A 16854-nucleotide genomic window follows, 5' to 3' on the forward strand; every position below is an offset into this window, starting at 1 on the left:
GGGGAGCGAGGCAGAGGCAGGATGGGAAGGGCTCTCAGAAGGAAAAACGAGGGCAAAACGTGGACGCAAGATTTGCAGATGCGACTGAGAATTCTCTGAAACTGATGAAAGACAACCGTCCAAAGATTCAAAGTAAGTCAAACTCTAGACGCATCATAATGAAACCTGAGGAAAAACGAAACAGAGGCAAAGAGAAAATAATAAAATCTGCCGGAGGAATAAGAGCTTACGTTCAAAGGAAGGACGGTTAGACTAACGACTAACTTCTCATCAGAACAGCAGAGCCGTAAGACAACGGAATAAAGGAGTAAACGCACTTTAAAAAGTACCTGCCGAAGAGGAATTCAAGCCCGCGTCAGAGCAGAGTCCACCCTCATTCTTGAAAGGAAGACATTTTCAGACCCCCCCAAAAAGAAAAAAGGAACCGAGAGAGTGGATGCCAGGACTGAACAGAGAAAACTAAAGGATTCGCCTCAGGCAGAGGGGAACGGTTCTAAAGGGACCTGAGAGGCCAGAAGAACACGGAGAGGCCGCAAAAGTGCTAAATATGTGAGGAACTAGAAAAAACAAATGAGTGTAAAGAACTAACAACGATCTCTAGTGGTGTTACAAAGTAAACAAGTTAGAAACAAAATGCCAAACAAGGAAACATAAAAGTTAGGAGAGGGAGAAACTGATGGAGAGCAGCCCAAGTCCTTGTATTACCTGGGAGGAGGGTTCTGGTTCACTGCAGCCTTGAAAAGTTCATTTTGCCTGCTGTTTTTTGTTTTGTTTTGTTTTTTGCGGCACGCGGGCCTCTCACTGTTGTGGCCTCTCCCGTCGCGGAGCACAGGCTCCGGACGCGCAGGCTCAGCAGCCATGGCTCACGGGCCCAGCCGCTCCGCGGCATGTGGGATCTTCCCAGACCGGGGCACGAACCCGTGTCCCCTGCATCGGCAGGCGGACTCTCAACCACTGCGCCACCAGGGAAGCCCTGTCTGCTGTTTTTTAGTGATGGTCATGAAGATGACAGAAAATGGAATATGCGATGTTTAAACAGAAGAGGAGAGGAAAACCTCAGTCAATGCAGACGAAGGCAAGAAAGAAGGGCGCAACAAATAGGAAGCAGAAAATGAAAGAGATTTCAACCCAAATACATCAATGGAGCCATTAAGTGGAAATTAAGAAATAGACTTCTGAGCTGGAGGAGAAATGGCTGTCATCATTCTTGAACCTCCCCAAATTTCCTCTCAATACTAAACGGAGCCACCAGAAAAGTAAAACAAAAACCAAACTAAAAACATCTTCCACAAAAAGATGACAAAGCGCTGCCTCCCTTCCGATCACTACTACCTGCCGGCTTAGAACAACCGTCTTGCTTCACTGGGGTTGTGTGGTCAGAAAGGTGCGCAAAGCTTAGTGGGAGGCTCACTCCTGCCCCAGGTGGTGTCTGGAGCGGCTGCACCCCAGCTGGGCTCCTGCTCTCACTCCCTGGGTTCTGGGGGTTCTGCTTTGGGCGGGGGCTGGGAGCTCAGGATCCCTCAGCCTCTTACCTACGGGGGCTGTGCCGTCACAGTGGGCATCCCCAAAGCGAGCCTGCCAGGAGGTCTCTGCAGAGGCTAACTGCTTCCTGACACCCAGCCCCGGGCCTCACAGCATCACCACTAAACCCCACAAAGGAGCCCAGACTCCAGAGGAGGGACTTTGCAGCCAGCTTCACTCTGCCAGCCACTATTTCCAAACCACCACCACCAAACCCCTAAGAAACCGTGCAGGAGCTGGTGAGCGTGGGAAAAAGGATGTGTGATGGTTCTGAGAACTGGGAACTCAGAAACCACTAGCAAGTGTGCACCTCAAAACGGAGTGGTCCCCCCTGAGATGGAGGCTTGGTGGGATAAACGCGTATGTGATTTTGCATGGGAAAAACAACAACAACAAAAGAAAACCCTACCATAAGCAAAGTTCAATGATAAATGACAAAATAGAGAAAATATATGCAACTTATATCATAGGTCAAAGGCTAACATACAATGAACTTCCGAAAATTGAGAAGAAAAAAGCCAAACAACCCCAGAGAAGAAAGAAAAGAATGGGCAAGACTTACGAATAAACTGTTCACACAAAACACAGCGCAGAAAGCCTTCAAATACACGAAAAGATGCTCAGCTGCACTCCTGGTAAGAGAAATGCAAATAAAAATACACTGAATTTACCGTTTCTCCCCTACCTGGCAAACCCCCAAAAGTTTGACAACATTGTCTGTTGGCAAGGCTGTGAGAAGCAGGCTCTCATGCGCTGCTGGTAGAATGCCACACGATAGTGCAACTCCTGGGGAGGGGATTTTGGCAATATATAGCAAAAGTACACAGTCATTTTCCTTTTGGCCTCGAAATCCCACTTCTAAGAACCTAGTCAAAGATATACTTGAAAATATATAAAAACCATGCGTGCACAAGGATATTCAACTGGAAACAATCCAAATGTTCGTGGACAGAGAGCTCGTCGACTAGGTTAAGATCCAGCCTCTCGGGGAATGCTAGGCAGCTGAGGACAAGAATGAGGGCCATCTCTGCACAGCGATGCTGAGACCTGGTACTAAGTGAGCACAATGAACGGTACAACGGGCTCATAGTAGGTTCCCCTTCCCCTAAGACGGCACAGGGCCAGTGGAAATACACATGCATTTGCCTATATTACTGTTAAGCAGAAACATAAATCAAAAACTACTTTTAAAATATTACCAACAGAGGAGGGAGAAGAGGGTTAAAAAGACAAAGATGGGGCTTCCCTGGTGGTGCAGTGGTTGAGAGTCCGCCTGCCGATGCAGGGAACACGGGTTCATGCCCCGGTCCGGGAGGATCCCACATGCCGCAGAGCGGCTGGGCCCGTGAGCCATGGCCGCTGAGCCTGCGCGTCCGGAGCCTGTGCTCCGCAACGGGAGAGGCCACAACAGTGAGAGGCCCGCGTACCGCAAAAAAAAAAAAAAAAAAAAATCAAACTTTTTTTTTACTAACCATACTCTCTTAACACATCGATATTTGAAACTAATAGAATAAAGCAAAGAAGTAATCTTATGAACATCTTAGGAGCCAAGAATCTCAGCCTAAGAGAAAGAAGATGGACATAAAAAAATAAAGAAATAATTATCTATAGTCCTAAATTTGAATTAAAATTTTCAGTATAAAATCGCGATGCATTTTCTCTTAAAATTGTTTCTAGCGCTGTCCTCTGAAAATACACAAAGTCGAGACCAATGCAGAAGCCATGAGTTCCGCTAGCACCCAGCCGTGTGGGTCTTCAGATAACATTTCCCCAAAAAGACCTGGAGCTCCCGGGGCAAGTGGCGATTCCAGCCTCTGCAGGACACGGGCCAGCTGAGCCTCTCAGGCCAGAACACGAGGACGCTGTCCGACACTACCGGGGTCCTGTCAGAAGGGCACAGGGAGAATGTGCAGGAGAAGACGGCTGGGACGTGGAGGAGGGCACGTTTCTTTGACAAGACACACAAAAAGAAATAACCACACACACACACACACACACACACACACACAAAACCTGATCAATTGGACTTTCTCAAAATGCAAAACTTCTGCTCATCCAAAGGTCCACTTTAGAAATGAATAAGCGAGACACAGATGGGGAGAAAATAGTCGCAAGACCTATCTGACAAAGAGCTGGCATCTAGGATATATAAAGAACACCTACAGCTCAATCATAATAAGACAAACAACCCAATAAAAATAGGCAAAAGATATGAACACGCGCCTCACAAAAGGAAACATACAAACGCCCAACAAAGATGCGCTCAATGTATTAGTACCGAGGGAAACGGAAGTGAAAACCACAAAGAGCTGCGACCACACACTCCCCAGTGAGACTAGAGTTAAAAAGATCAAACGCCAATGCTGGCACGCACTTGGAGCAGCTGGAATTTTCATACCAAATGGTGCGGCCATCTGGGGGGAAGTTCTGACAGTTTCTTATAAAACAAGACACACCTACTCTGTGACCTAGCAGCTTCACCCCTAGGAATTTCCATAAGAAATGAAGACAAACAGACTTGGACAAGAATGTTCCTCAGGGAGATAATGCAGCTGTACAGGAATCAAGTCCCCCCAAAATCTCCTCGCTAAATTCCACAAAAGAATTTCACAACATCAAAGATTCTTTGCCAAACTACCCCCTTGGCATTACTTGAAGACAGAGTAGCAGAACCTCCAAGTAACCGCGAGTAAAGGGAGAAAAACCAGCAAATCCCGGGACCACCATCATTCACGCCCCCACCCAGCCCCACCCAGCCCCACCCAGCCCCACCCAGCCCCTCCCAGCCCCTCCCAGCCCCCACCCAGCGCCACCCAGCCCCCCCCAGCGCCCACCCAGCCCCCACCCAGCCCCACCCAGCGCCACCCAGCCCCACCCAGCCCCACCCAGCCCCACCCAGCCCCACCCAGCCCCTCCCAGCCCCTCCCAGCCCCACCCAGCGCCAGAAGGACAGACGGGGCTGGCGTGGATTACTGGATGGCACTGGAAAGATGGAAGCCACTTTCAACACGGAACCCCTTCCTGACTGCAGGAAGGGAGCTCACAGAACTACAAGGCCCAGACCCCATCAGAGGGCACGGCACGGCTAAGAGAGCAGATCTTACATGTTCTCACCACAGAAAACAAATGGTAACTATAACAGGATGGGGACAGTAGCTAATACTATGGTGGGAATCATTTTCAATTTATAAATGCATCAAATCAAGAGGTTGTACGTCATACATGGACACAATTTTATGTGCTGATTAATCTTGATACAGAAGGTGGACGTCAGGGTGGGCTGGGGAGGGCAGACATATGATGTAAAGACAGATAAAGGGCCAAGTGAGCTATTCAAAGTTAACAGACTCAAGTTAAGAGGCCAGAGTGATGTGAAAGGACAGCATGATTTGAAAGGTCAGCTTTCCAAACACAGAGCTTCTGAGGAGAAAAAGGGAAAAAAGGAAGAGAGAAACTCCTATTAGTAACCAGGTAAAGAAAGAGAAAAGAAGAAAAAAGAAATGCAGTCTTCAAGACAAAGACCCCCATCACCACAGCACACACACAACTCACTAAAACATCTGGACGTCCCCAGGATGACACAAAAGGGGGCCATTAAGCTAGGAATCTTGTAAAACACCCCAAAGTCATAAATACAAACAAAAGAAAAGAAAGTCCACAGGAGACTACTGGAGAAAATCAGGAAACAAAATTTCACATAAAAGAATTGGTACAACTTCCCCCAGTTTAAAAGCAACCTGAAGCAGGAGAAAACTAAATCCATACAGAATTAAGCATCTTCAAACAGCCATCTGAGGGTGTGTAAAGCCACCCTGAATTAGAAATTCAAACACTAAAGTGAACCAAAAATGGGGAAAAGTGAAAAGACAGGTGATCAAATTCACAGAAGAGGAGAAGGAGAAGAAGAAGAAGGAGAAGGAGAAGGAGAAAGCCATAAATGAGAAATAGGGTATAACGTGCCCAAGGAAGGATAAACTTAAATGAAAATCTAATAAGGAGCATCGAAGATTGAAGACCAGGCCAGGAGACACCAAGAGAAGGGAGTGACATAAAGAAACAGTAAAGAGTCAGAGAGAAAGAAGGGAAGATGAGCAGAGGAGGGATAGTATTCATATCTTCAGGATCTCTAAAGAAGAAAAACAAAGCAATGGCACAAACAAAGCTAATATTTAAAGCTATAATCCATGGAAACTTTCCATATACAGAAAAAGACCTGAATCTGCACATCTCAAAAGGCCCACTGGGTACCTAGAAAAACAAATCCAGGCCAATCAACTCTGAAACATCCCTAGTAAAACTATAAGATTCCAAAGATAAAGATAAAATCCTCAAGGCCTCCAGGCAAAAACAACAGAGTCAAAAGAACGACACTAGCATCAGATGTTTAAAACCAACACAGAAGCAAGGAAAGATGGAAAACATTAAAAAACAAACAAACAAAAACTCAGTGAAAGAAACCACAAACCAAGAATTTTTGGAACCAGCCGAGCCTGGAACATCCTGTAGTTCCAGAAAGTAAGACAATGAGAAAAAAAATAGTTTAACTTAAGAGAAAGAAAAGATGGGCTTGCTGAGAGAGTCCAGCAGCAGCCTGAGGTTGTCCCTGAAGCCAGCGCTGGAACCATCTGCTGGACAAAATATTGTTACCACTGGATTCTAACCCATGGAGCAAAGCCATCATTCATGTGTCCCTACAGATAGGAACAAATAATCAACTAAATGGATGAGGAGAGGACACGCCTTTCCCTTCCAGGAGAATTCCACAGCAATGAAAAAGGAAAGGACAAGGGAGGCCTGACAGCAAACACCACAGTAATAACGCAGATGCAAGATGTGTGAGACACCGGCACTGGTGAGTGAGGATTCAGGGAAAGGAAGGATGGCCACTTCACACGGAGAAAGCATCGAGGCAGCCCTACATCACTGTCAACGAGCCGTGTGGACACGGCGACTTCCTGACGCAGTTCGTGAAGACAGGCACATGGGCGCTGGTGGGGGGGGGGGGGGCGGGGGGGGCAGAGCGGGTGGGGGTGGTCTGGCCAAAAATGCATCGCCTCGTTCCCAGCACAAGAAAAGAGCAGATAAAGTCAATTTGAGCAGCATTTTACAAAACAACTCGTCAGTACATAGTTTCTAAAAGTATCAATGTCATAAAAGACAAGGAAAGACTAAGGAAGGGTCACCTACTGGAAGAGACCAAGGAAGCACAACAGCTGGGATCCTGGTGGGGCAGAAAAAGGGCATCAGTGGGGAACTGGTGAGAGGAAGGCTGGTTGTCCGGTGAACAGTGTAGAGGTGTCCTGGTTCTGACCATGATCTACAGGAAGATGTCACAGAGGACGTAACACCAGGGGAACCTACAGAACTCGGTGCTATTTTTGTAACTTTTCTGTAAGTCTAAAATTAGTCGCTTGTAAAACTTTAAAAAAGCATTTGGGGACTTCCCTGGTGGTCCAGTGGTTAAGACTCCATGCTTCCAATGCAGGGGGTGTAGGTTTGATCCCTGGTCGGGGAACTAAGATCCTACATGCCACATGGCATGGCCAAAATAAATAAATAAAAATTTTAAAAATATCTGTAACACGTACATCACGGAAGGCTCCTCAGAGAAGGGGTGAACTACTCAATGTGGATGCATCTCAGAATCCCTACATGGCAGAGGGAGAGGGAGACAGAGACAGAGACAGAGACAGAGCAAGCTCTCTGATGTCTCTTATAAGGGCACTAATCCCATCCTGGGGGCCCCACCCTCACGACCTCATCCAACCCTAATTCCCTCTAAAGATCCCACCTCCAAGTGCCATCACATGGGGGGTCAAGCCTTCACAAATGAATTCGGGGGACACAATTCAGTCCACAGCAGCACCTATCCACGTGCAGGAGTGACCTATGCAGGTGTTAATTTGGGGTAGTACTGATTGTCTTGATCGCACTTCTCTATAATTTTAGAATTTCCTTTATAATCAGGAAAAAAAAAAAGGCAAAAGTCAGAGGTAAAGGGGCCCAAGTGCTTACCTAGTGTACTGGTGAAGACTTGGGAGGAGGAGTCCCTCACACATGGTGAGACTTGCACAGAGGGTCCCAGCCCTTTGGGGTGGTGACAGAGGCACCCCAGAGATCTGCCAGAGCTGAGTGGACCCAGTGCTCATCTGAGTCACAGGCTAGAGGCAGAGTCACGGAAGAGGCCAGCAAGGAAGGGCCCCCCGTCTGCAGGACCTTTGCTGGATGCCACTGCAGGGAACCTAGCCAGCCTGACAGCCCAGCGCCAGGTAGGGAGCGGGCATCCCAAGGCTGCTTACCTGGAGTGCACAGGTGTGACGCTGACTTAAGAGGTCTATTCCAGGCGCAGATCGGCTGGGAGGCTTGACCCTTTCACTGAGGTGGGCCGCAGGCAGGTCGCTCTCAGCAGGAGATCCTGGCTGGGTGCGAAGGACAAGGTCTCACCACTTTGCACTGGATTACGGCACAGCACGGTCGCTGGGGGCGCGGCTCACAGCCCACCGACCCCTGATAGGGAGCAGGGTGAGTGTGGAGGCAAGGCAGCGCTGCTGGGAGATGGGATTGTCAGACCCCAGGGTCGGGCAGGGCAGAGCTGAGGACGCAGGGCTGGTGCGGGATCCAGGCCCCAGCGGAGGTCCCTTAAGTCCCCTGACTACGCCTAAGAGACATGGGGCATAACGCTCGTCTGTGACTTGGGACGAGGACCTTCCCCTTCCCGGGTCTTAGGCTCCTCACTTCTGAGTGATTCACTGTGAGACCCTCACTTCCTCCCTTGCAGGCTCCTGGAGGATGTGCTCCGAGCCTGGTTCCCTGAAGTCCCACCTGGGTCCTCGGGCCTCTCCTAGGCTTCCTGCAGGGTGATAGCTACACACCTGAGCACAGGTAGAGAAACCAGAACAGTGCCTGGCATACAGCAGGTGCTATGGAATGGGTGGCATTTGGATTATGACCCTCCTCTGTCTCATCTTTTTCTTTCTTATAACAGTTTATTTATCGTATGCCATGTTCACAGTCGCCTAGATCTCGCGGGCATCATGAATGCAAACTTGTGGTGCCGAAGCCCCAGACCCCGGGGCTTGCTCACGGTGGTACCATCCGCCCTTCTGAAGGCCCGGCAGCGTTCTGGTCACGTGTCCTGGAAACACGTTAAAGGAGGAACTTCGCTCCTTAATACGGAAGTTTATGAGAAGGTAGGCAGGGATCTGTCTGCCGTGAATGTGGGGAGAAACTACTGCAGGCAGTTGCCAGATGGAGTCTTAGTTCACGGGCACAAATCAGCTCTCAGAAAGGTGCGAAGGGCTAGAAGCGCCCTGAACCCTGGCAGACGGCCTGCCCGGTACCTTTTCCCTCCACCCTCCCCAGGGCAGGGGAGCCTCCGGCCGGGTGGGCAGCAGGTCCTCCCAGCCCCTGACAGCGCCCGGCCCCGGCGTGGCAGCCGAGGCCGAGAAGCAGTTCCGATTTCCCGCTGTTCTGAAGCCGGCGCCCCGACCCGCAGGGCCGTTCCTTGCATTTGCAGACAAGTGCAACAGAGAAGCTTTACCGCATTCCGTCGCTGCAGAACGAGGATAATGAATCAAAACCTAAGACGCCGAGCGCGAGGGAACTGCTGAGAATCGGCTCCGCCTCTCCCAAGATGCAAGGTCAAAGGGAGGGGCAGGTTTTTCCAGGAAAACTGTGGAGGCTGGTGCCTCCTCCCTGACTCCTGACACCCAATTAAACCCTTTATTCTGTGGCGTCCGATTCTGTGAGCATCCGACAGCTACGCCACCACCCCCCGGAAACGCAAACACGTGAGATTAAAAACTAGACACCAAAAAAAGAAAAAAATCGCAAGGGCCGCGCCTTCCTGAGGGAGGCTCGGTCGGCGACGCGTAAACGCCGGAGTCGCGCCCCGCCCCCGGCAAATACCTGCGCGCCCAGCCAGGGCCTGTGCGCCTGCCGCCGCGCCCCGCGGGGTCCCGGGAAACCATTGCAATCCAGAGGGGTGGCCCATGGCCCTCGGGGGCGCCTGGAGAGGCAGAGAGGACTCCCGCCCCCAGCAAGGGCGCCTTGGGGGCGCGGGACCCCGGCTTGCGGGATGTCACCCAGCCATCTTCGGGCCACACCCGACCATCTCCGGGTCAGCTCAAGGCCACCTCCGGGCCACCCCCGACCAACCCCGAGCCACCTTACAGCCACCTACGGGCCACTCCCGGGCCATCTCCGGCCAACCCTGCCGCGCAGGGCGCCCCGGCCCAGGACGCACGGTGCCAGGCCCGGGCGCAGCGCGGAGGCCTGGCCTGGCCCGGCCGCGGCTGCTCACCGAGGCTCCCCGCGAGCGGGCGGCTCAGGGGCTCCGGGCAGCGGCGTCCGACGGCCCGGCTCAGCCATTGCAGTGGCGCTGCGGAGGGCGGGGGGCGCGCGTCACCGCGGGTGGGGGCGCCCCAAACCCCGGCCCTCCCCGCCCGCCCCTCCCTGCCCCCGCGCGCGGCTCCGAGACACCCCACCCCACCTCCTCGTCTCCTTTTCTGCCCATCCGATTCTTCTAAGGAGCAGGTTTGCGGTCTATTAAAATCAGAAAACCGTGTTGCCAAAAATAACCCGGCTGCGGCCGGAGGGCGCGGGGCGGGGCGGGGGGGAGAGGCCGGCCTCCGTGCAGCGCGCACGGCCGAGCGCCTGACCACCGGTTACCGTCCCGGTGAGAATTATTCACCCACACTTCATGTCGGAGATTAGCAGCCGTGAGGAAGCACGGGATTGTTGCACGTGTGTGTTTTAACCATTAACTCTTGGCTTCCCACCTCCAAACGCTGCCTTTCTCCGCCCTGATGAGAGAAGCGCTTTGGGGAGACTTGCGTGGAGCAAATTAGTCCTTGCTCAGGATTCAGATCCACAGATCCATGGTTGAGACGCGCCTCGGGGCCTGCTGGCGCCAGGATCCCAGCGCCACCGCTGCTGCATCCTCCGGGGGTCTGGGTGCTCATCTGTAAAGTGAGAGGGATTGCCCACTCCCACTTCTTAGAGTTGGTGGAGGAGGTACAGTTATAAATGTGGCAGGAAGGAAGAGCAAATACTGTTTAGGAAAACCTGTGTACAGGCAAAAGCTTCCCCCGTGGAATACATTCCTTCCCAGATACCAAGACTTAATAAACCAGCAGATCCCAGAGTTACGAGCACAGAGAGCAAGTGGGGACCCTTAAGTGTGACAGTGACAGGGGCCTCGCCCACTTTGCCCCGGACCCATGCTTTCTGGCCACAGGAAAACCAGTGCTGTTTATTGATGCTGGCTGAGAACACATCTGAGAGCGCAGAAACCCAGCCTTCAAGGTTTGTTCCCCCGCTGGCACCCTGGGCACCTTACGTGGGCCATTCCTCCTCTCGGCCCTCCTAGATGAGAGACACGGGGAAGACTCAGAGGCCCCATGGGTGTCAGGCCTAGAGGCTCTCCCTTGGTTCCTTGGTCAGAGGCGATCGTGGATAGGTTAGTGTGAAAGTGAAGCAGGCACTCAGGAAGGATCCAGATGGGAAGGAAAACCACGCCCAGGATAAGCACGTCCTCAGCGAGGTTGGATGGGATGGACTGGCTGCCGGGTGGCTGCTGGGAGCCCAGGATATGGTGCCACATCACCACTCCGTGTTGGTCTCAGCTGCTGAGAGACTGAGCGCTGGACGGCGGCCAGACGGGCCTCGGTGGGGAGAGACCTGTGTTGTTAATCCACACACTGTCTGCAGCCATGCCGCCATTGGCACTTCTGTCATGGACTTTTTGTGCAGAGACTGGGATGGCTGGACAAGGCAGCGGCCAACATCTGCAGAATGGGCCATCTTCTCCACCTGGCTGTCCAGCGCATCCTACACAACAGGAACATCTGGTGAGATGCATGTGGAACGCAAATATTCTCACATCTGGCCCCACTCCAAAAGGTCTGTCCATCCCCCTACTTCCTCCCCAGATCTCCTTAACCCTAACCCTCCAAACCCATTCCTTCTCAGTCCCTGATCATCAGTGTACACAAATATCTCCGTCACCTCTCCTTCCAGGTAAAGCGGATAACATAACCAAATCTATTGCTCAAAAATGGCCCACTGGCCAGTTGGGCCAGTCCAGTAGGGCCGGGATGCCATCAGTCCTTTTCCAGCCAGTGCCAACTTAGCGTGACTGCAGCGGGCTCTATTTTTTATTGGTCAGTCAACTCGTTTTAGGGAACTCCCCATAAAATCAGAGATGCAAGCGGAGGGACCTGGGAAGGGCGCCTCCAGAAGAAGCTACCTGCTCCTGCAGCTTCCCTGGGTGACCAGGGTGAGCTTGAGAACAAGCTCATGTTAGTCTACTGGGGCTGCCAGAGCAAATTCCCACAGATGGGGGTGGGGGGGTTAGACAATAGAAATTTATTTTCTCACAGCTCTGGAGGCTGGAAGTCCGAGATCGAGGTGCCGGCAGGGCTGGTTTCTGGTGGGGTCTCTCTCCTGAGGATCAGTGTTGGCTCAGAGTAAATGTCTGGTGATCCCCTGAAGGTCTGAATATTTTGCTCTCCCCAGGGCACCATGTGGGGAATGTGGCTGCAGGTCCTTTTCAGAAAGGCTAGGAGAAAAATTGTTGCTATTGTTGTTTTAATACCTATGGTGCCAGCACAGGATCCGCCCCCGGGAACACCCATCTTTTCCTTAATTACAAGGACTCTGGGACTGAGAACTGATTCAGGTCTGACCACTGAGCTAGTGGCTGTGACTTCTAGCGCAGTGACTCACCAGCTGGCTGTGTTCATTAAAATTCCAGTTTGTTGCTTCAGTCAAATGTAACAAGTCCGCCCTTCGCGGGTTTCCTATCAATTTCAGTCCGGGGAACCACATGACAGCTCACTGCCACCCAGAATTCCTGTGGGTCAAGCCATTCTAATGACCACCCAACTCTTCTGCCGGCTGAGGTAAAGGTACCCACTCTGCCCTTGGCAGTGAAGAGCTGTTGCTGTACCTGGGCACTACAGGGTACAGACTCTCTCCCCTGGAATCAGGAAGCCCATTCATGGCAGCCCCTTTATCCCTGACCCACGGAAAACAGCCACTAACTGCACTGCTTCCCCAGGAATCAGGCCCTTGCCCCACTGATGTCTGTCTTGCACGTGATAAATCCATCCAACGTGCCCGGCTCCCTAAGGCTTTAGATTCTTTCCAGCACGTAAAGGAATTGCTTGCACCTCAATTTCATTCCACACTGAGTTCGGGTTTCGCTTAACCAAAGGACAGGACACTTAGACCCATTCAGATTGCTGCAGCTAGCCCAGCGGATCCAGACTCCCTATTTGCTCATGGATAGGCAAACCCGTGTTGAAAAATTAAGACCAATTTAACAAGCACATTTTAAGAAGGACCAGTAGCTGAAAGTCTGATGATAAACAGCATTTGTAGGATAGATAAGTAGTCTCAACGTATCTCTTCCCAAGATACTTAGTAATCACAAAGAGGAAATAGTGTATCTGCAGTGGAGAAACCAGGCAGACTCCAATGGAACCTAAAAATGAAAGTTAACCTCTGCGATGGAACAAATCAAAATCAAGTGCCTCAAGCGATGAGCAAAACACGATTTCATTTCTGCAGGATGCTTGCCCAGATTCACACCTGAATCTAATCGTGAGCAAACATCTGAGAAACCCAAACTGAGGGATACTTCTACAAAAATAACAGTTATCCTGCAATAAAACTACCATGGAAAACAAAGCTGAGGAACTATTCCAAATAAGGGAGAATAAAGATCTCAGGGCCCAGGGCTTTCTTTCCCTAGAAGAAGCATTGTTAGGACAGAGGGGAAATTTGATGAGCAAGTAACATTTCCATGTTAATTTCCTGCCTTTGATAGTTATACTGAGGTTATGTGAGAGCATGTCTTTGCTTTTAGGAAATAAACACTAAAGTATTTGGGGTGGTGGGGGGAGGTTTCATGCTTACAACTTACTCTCAAATGGTTCAGAAAAAAAATATATGCACACACATACACCTACATGGAGAAAGAGATAAAGCAAATGTGATAAAATATTAATATTTGGGGAATCTAGGTGAAGGGTATACAGTAATTCTTTGTAAATATCAAAGTATTCTTTGTAGTTCTTTGTATTCTTACAATTCTCAGTAAGTCTGAAACTGTCAAATTTAAAAGTTTATATATATATATGTATAACTGATTCACTTTGATGTACACCTGAAACTAACACAATAATGTTAAGTCAACTATACTCCAATAAAAATTTTTAAAAATAGGACTTCTCTGGTAGTCCAGTGGTTAAGAATCTTCCTTCCAATGCAGGGGACACAGGTTCGATCCCTGACTGGAGAACCAAGATCCCACGTGCTGTGGGGCAACTAAGCCTGGACGGCGCAACTACTGAGCCTGCGCTCTGGAGCCCGCACGCCACAACTACAGAGCCCACGTGCCCCAATGAAAGATTCTGCGTGTCACAACGAAGACCTGACACAGCCAAATAAATAAATATTTAAAAAAATGATTAAGAGGGGCTTCCTCCTCTGCCTCCCACGTGGTCCAAGATGCAGGTGCAGAAGACAGAAGGATGCAGGCAAAGCGGGGTAAATACGTTCTAGCTTTCGGGCAAAATAACCAAAAGGAGATGCTCCAGGAAGCCGGGAAGCACTGGGGAGGCTGTAGAAAGGGAGGAGCTAAGAAAATTCACTTAAGAAAGTTGTTGTGAATGCCTGGGATCGCTGGCCCCAAGCAGCACACCACAGACTTAGAGGGTGCATGATGGGCTAGACCGGATCCCACTGGGTGGCGCACGTAAGGGACAGAACCAAACAGCCCTGCAACAGCTGGAGGGAGCTTTCAGTGTGGACTCACCTGCGTCAAGTGCCTGATAAAGTGAAATACATCAACAGTCCCCACAGAACCTAAACAGTACCAGAGTCTCATAACATAATATTCAACATGTCCAGGGCACAATCCCAAATTACCCAGCAAACAAGGGATCAAATCTCAGCTGGACTGTGGAGAGAGAGCAGTCAACGATAACAGTGCCGAGATGACAGAGGTGTTGGGATTACCTGACAAAAACCGTTATCTGACAAGGCAAGGATTACAGAAACGTGCCAACGAATAAGAGTAAACACTCTTGAAGAAATGGAAAGATAGAAAATCTTAGCAGAGAAATAGAAAATACAAAGAAGAATCAAATGGAAATTTTATTTTATTATTATTATTTTTTGGCCCTGCACACGGCTGGCAGGATCTCAGTTCCCTGACCAGGGATTGAACCCGGGACCCGGCAGTGAAAGCCTGAAATCCTAACCAGTAGGCCACCAGGGAACTCCCTCAAATGGAAATTTTAGAACTAAAAAATATAATAACCAAAATGAAAACCTCACTAGATGGACTCAGTAGTAAAATAAAGATGACAGAGGAAAGAGGCAGTGAACCTGGAGAGAAATGATCCAGCTGATACGACAGAGAGGGAAAAGGTTGAAAAACAAATGAACAGAGACTCAGGAAGCAGTGGGATGATGTCAAAAGATCTAACATTTGTGTCATTGAAGTTCTGGAAAAAGAGGAAAGTGTGGTTAAGAAAAAATATTTGAAGAAATAATGGCAGAAAACTTGCCAAATTTGGTAACGAAGGTGGAAAAAATCCTGAAATCAGCCAGGGGAAAATGATTCATTACATGTAGGGAAATAATCTGAATTAATGCAGAAGACATGCAAGACAGAAGGCAGTGGAACAATGATTTTTAAATGCTGAAAGGAAACTGTCAAGATTCTATGTGCAGAGAATGAAAGTGCTATAGGCTGAATGTTTGTGAGTCCCAAATTCATACGTTGAAACCTAATCCCCAGTGTGAGGGTATTTGGAGCGGGAACCTGTGTGAGGTGATGAGGTCCTGAGGTGCGGCCCTGTGAGTGGGATCAGTGCCCTTATGACAGAGACCCCAGAGCGCTCTCTTGCCCCCTCTCCCATGAGGACACAGGGGGAAGACAGCAGTCTGTGAACCAGGAAGGAGGCTCTTACCACACCCTGAGTCTGCTGGCACCTTGATCTCGGACTTCCAGGCTCCAGAACTGTGAGAAATAAACTTCTGTTGTTATAAGCCGCCCGGTCTACGGTATTCTGTTACAGTCCTGAACAGACTAAGACAGAAGGTGAAATAAAATATTCCCAAATGAAGAAAAAAATCAGAGTCTGTTGACAGCAGGCTTGCTGTAGATCAGGGGAGGACATCACAGGGGAGCAATGACTGAACCTAGAATATGGAAAACTATTTAGGAGCAAAGACACGTCCTAAAACTTAAGAATGGAGAGAGCTTGAAAGTGGATAGATGAGGAAGAAGAACACCACACAAATGCCACCCTAACCCCCAAAGCCAGTGTAGCTTTATTAATATATGATAAAATAGACTTTATGGCAAAATGAATTACTAGAAATAAAGATAGTCGCTTATAATAAAGTGTTAGATTCATCACGAAGATATACGAATTTTAAATGTGTGTGCATATAATAGCGTAGCTCTAATGCATATAAAACAAACTTGGCAGACATATAGGGTAAAATAGAAAACTCCAGGGACTTCCCTGGCGGTCCAGTGGTTAGGACTCCACGCTTCCACTGCCGGGGGAGCAGGTTCGATCCCGGGTCGGGGGACTAAAATCTCCACGTACCCTATGGTGCGGCCAAAAAAAAAAAACCAATCCGTTATCAGAGCAGAAGAAATTAGCACTCCTGCCTCAATGATTATTAGAATAAATAGAAAATTAAACCATAAACATATAAAGATTTGAACAACTTCGTCAACAAACTCGATCTAATAGACCTGTATAGAAGACCGTATTCTACAACACGCAATATTTCCAAGCCCAAACAGAACTTTTATGAATATCAAACATATTCTAGGCAAGTGTCAAAAATGTTTAAAGAATTAAAATCATACAGAGTATATTCTCTGATCATAATGCAATTAAGCTAGCAATCGATAATAAAAAGATAACCAGAAAATAGCCATCTGTTTGGAAATTAATAAACACATTTCTAAATAACTTATTGTGGTCAAAGGATAAATCATGATAAAAATTAGAAAATGCTTTTAAATAAGTAATGATGAAAATACTAAATATCACACTTGTGGGATGCAGCGAAAGCTCTACTTAGCTTTTTTTTATGCCTGAATGTATGTAACAGGGGAAAACAGCTGAAAAGTAAGGAACTAAGCATTTATCTCAGGAACTTAGAAAAATAACAAACCAAACCACAAGGAAATAAAAGGAGGCCCTAATGAATACAAAGCAAAGCTTAATGAAATAGGGGGGAAATAGCCAACAGAGAGGGTAAGCTACGCCAAAGATGGGTCTTTGAAATACCCGG

The 16854-nt window shown here is 49.1% G+C and overlaps 1 protein-coding gene and 1 long non-coding RNA gene across 30 annotated transcripts in view; one reads left to right on the plus strand and one right to left on the minus strand.

The window, feature by feature from the left end:
• Positions 1–10443, minus strand: part of JAKMIP3 (Janus kinase and microtubule interacting protein 3) — a 105077-nt gene extending 94634 nt beyond the window's left edge. For 23 of the 27 annotated variants that reach the window (XM_067709008.1, XM_067709006.1, XM_067709004.1 and 20 more), the window contains exons 1-2: positions 10013–10119; positions 7821–7940 (exon numbers count right to left, since the gene is read on the minus strand). The gene's annotated coding sequence lies outside the window, so the exon portion shown is untranslated. Of the gene's footprint in view, positions 1–7820; positions 7941–9429; positions 9572–10012; positions 10120–10213 lie in introns of those variants that run through there. The other 4 variants (XM_067708987.1, XM_067709016.1, XM_067709015.1 and 1 more) reach the window with 2 other exon arrangements.
• On the plus strand, positions 9683–15588 carry LOC137208611 (uncharacterized). Of its 3 annotated transcripts, none has more exons than XR_010935682.1 (3): positions 9683–10056; positions 11148–11372; positions 13799–15588. It is a non-coding gene; the product is annotated as an uncharacterized lncRNA (long non-coding RNA). The 3 variants fall into 3 exon arrangements; XR_010935683.1 differs by lacking the exon at positions 9683–10056 and adding an exon at positions 10202–10827; XR_010935681.1 differs by lacking the exon at positions 9683–10056 and having other exon boundaries at positions 10202–11372; positions 13799–13997.
• The last annotated feature ends 1266 nt before the right edge of the window (positions 15589–16854 follow it).

Source organism: Pseudorca crassidens, chromosome 16 (assembly GCF_039906515.1).
Source record: "Pseudorca crassidens isolate mPseCra1 chromosome 16, mPseCra1.hap1, whole genome shotgun sequence".
Lineage (NCBI taxonomy): Eukaryota > Metazoa > Chordata > Mammalia > Artiodactyla > Delphinidae > Pseudorca > Pseudorca crassidens.